Raw genomic sequence first — 2,560 nt, 5'->3', positions numbered from 1 at the left:
TCACGTGGGTTTTGCAGTCCTATAGACTTGTATGGGAATATAAAACCCACGTAAAGTGAATCAAAGTTTATGAAAGCCGCCATTAGAAATATCCAAATAGACGTGGCAGCAAAATCCCCCGTCTGATGGTGCTGGTATTTATAGGGAGCGTTCCCGTGGCAGAGTCGCTGGAGGACCGGAATCTACAACGTCCAGCACACTGTGGACTCTATGGAAGTAGTTTGGGATTTGTCGCTCTGTCTGCCCAGGAGAAGGATTGGTGCCGTGACTGCAGGGCAGTGATGGAGAAATTGTTCAGTTTGGCTTCTAGTGATATCACCGTGCAGGTCAGGAACACGGATAATGAACCGGTATCGGTGCATCCCTAATGAGGACCATTGACGTCATCACATCTTATGCTGGTTCCAGACTTAGGAGCGGAGGAGAGCGCTGACCACCGTGGGAGCCGGGATCAGGTAAGTAAAAAGTAAGAGATGAATAGAGGAAGACTTATCTGAAATCCAAATCAGAAGAGTAACCTGTGTGACAACCATGACTCCCTCCATAGATACAGTGGAGGAGTGAGCATAGAACAGGAAGTGTTCTTCCTCTAACATACAATATTTTTGTTCTCAGGTTTAGATACACTTTAGCCGCCCCCATCCATGCGTGATACGACATTACATGTGCGGTGTTTTTACTGTATTGGGGTAGGACAGCCCAATGTAAATCGCATCAAAGAAGTGCATACTGCCATGGCTTGTTCATCCTTTGTTATATCTCAATGCTGCTGATCTCCTCCAGCCCCTTTTAGCCTCTTCCTGTTTTACATGGTCCAGCTCCAGCACTGACAGAACACCAATGCTCTAGATCAGCTTCCCGATAGTGACAACGGTGAACCATGCCCGCTTAATGGGTGTCAGCATAGCCCCTTGTAGTCCCCACTACGGTCACTTATGGCAGGGCTAAATCTCAGAAGCACAAATGGGAGAAAGTTGTCCCATAACATGGATTGCCTGAGCAAGGACCTTGATGGGAGGATCACCAGGTATCATTTTAATGAAAGTTCCAGAATTTAAAAAGATTGAAAACAACTAATGAAATGACATTAACATGTAAAAGGCCAATATGAGATTTTAGTGATTGGGTTATTCAGTGATAACATTGCCAGTAGGGTATACATTAGACCTGGGCATTCTACGGCTGTATTCAGACCTATGTCTGTGGCAGCCGGGCCCGTGGTCGGCACACAGATCGATCGCTGACCTGCGTGCATTGATGGGTCGCTGACTGGAGCATCCTCTGCAAGCCATAACCCAGCACAGGTCTGCGTCCGGACTGCGTCGTTCTTCTCTCTCTGGTTGCTAGGACCTTTGGTGCCCTAGCAATCAATGATGTCATGGCTCCTCCACAGTCCTCCACAGCCAGCATCAGCTATGCGCTATTCATCTGACAGAGATGCAGACCGTGTAGCTGCTCCCGCAAGTCAAGAACGTGTTCCGTGACCGTGTGCATGACTTGTCAGCTGGCTGCGGGCCACATAGTACCGGTACCACCTCCAGCCCGCGGGCCAGTACTACACACTGGCTGGATTTCCACTCGCCAAATCCGAGCAGTGCATGAACCTTTTTTTCAATTGCATGGCACCACAATGCATGGGAATACGCTGGCAGGCATTGTTGTAAGATGATTGGGTGCATTCCTGATCTTGTCACAATTCCCGCATCGCATAGTTGTGAACCCGGGCTGAATCCTCAGGGCTCTCTTTGTAATTTGTCACATTGTCTCCCAATCTATGAATTCCCATTTGTGTCCCCGGCACCCTCTGCTAGATTTCTTCTAATCCTATTTATCATCAGGCATAATGCAGCAGGAAAAGAAGACTCCATGATGGAGAACCAAGGGGAGACACACAAGGAACCAATTGCCCCGATCAGCCCACCAGCATCCATCCAGAAATATAATACCCACTCTGGATGGACTGACCCTTTAACATGAACCTGGAGGCAGACATCTACCTCTGAGGTGCCTATAGAGGTGACATCCCCTGGGGAACCCCCAAGGAGCCCAACAGCCGAGGGAGCTGTACTATAACTTTAGATCCTTGCTACTGGTCAGTGAGGCTGTCAATCATATAGATGGATCAATGGTAAGGGAGGGGGAGGGGTGAGGAGAACTTCAGAAACTGAAATTTACATTTCCATTTGAAGACGTGCTCGCTATACATGTCTGACTTTAATGAAGGAGATTTCAAATGACTTACAGCAAATTGTAAGGGATACACGGATGTATATTTTACCTTGGCAAGTCCCATCATGCCGCTGTCCTTGGGATTCATGCCTGTGGCTGTCAGAGTCTTGCAATGCCTCATGGGACTTGTAGTTCTGCTACAGCTGGAGTGCCGAGGTTGCCTACCCCTGTTTTATAGTGACAGCAAAATGTGAAATCTGACAAAATGAGGTGTCCTCCCATATCATTCACCCCTGTATGTGTCCCTCCAGTGCTGCATGGAGCCGTTCGGTGTTACTCCTCCCTGGTAGGGGAAATTGCGAATTGCAGATTGTGAATACTCACCCACCCC

This window comes from Nanorana parkeri, unplaced genomic scaffold (assembly GCF_000935625.1).
Source record: "Nanorana parkeri isolate BGI_ZX_2015 unplaced genomic scaffold, ASM93562v1 scaffold492, whole genome shotgun sequence".
NCBI classification, from domain to species: Eukaryota; Metazoa; Chordata; class Amphibia; order Anura; family Dicroglossidae; genus Nanorana; species Nanorana parkeri.
Note: the sequence above shows the minus strand (reverse complement) of the source record.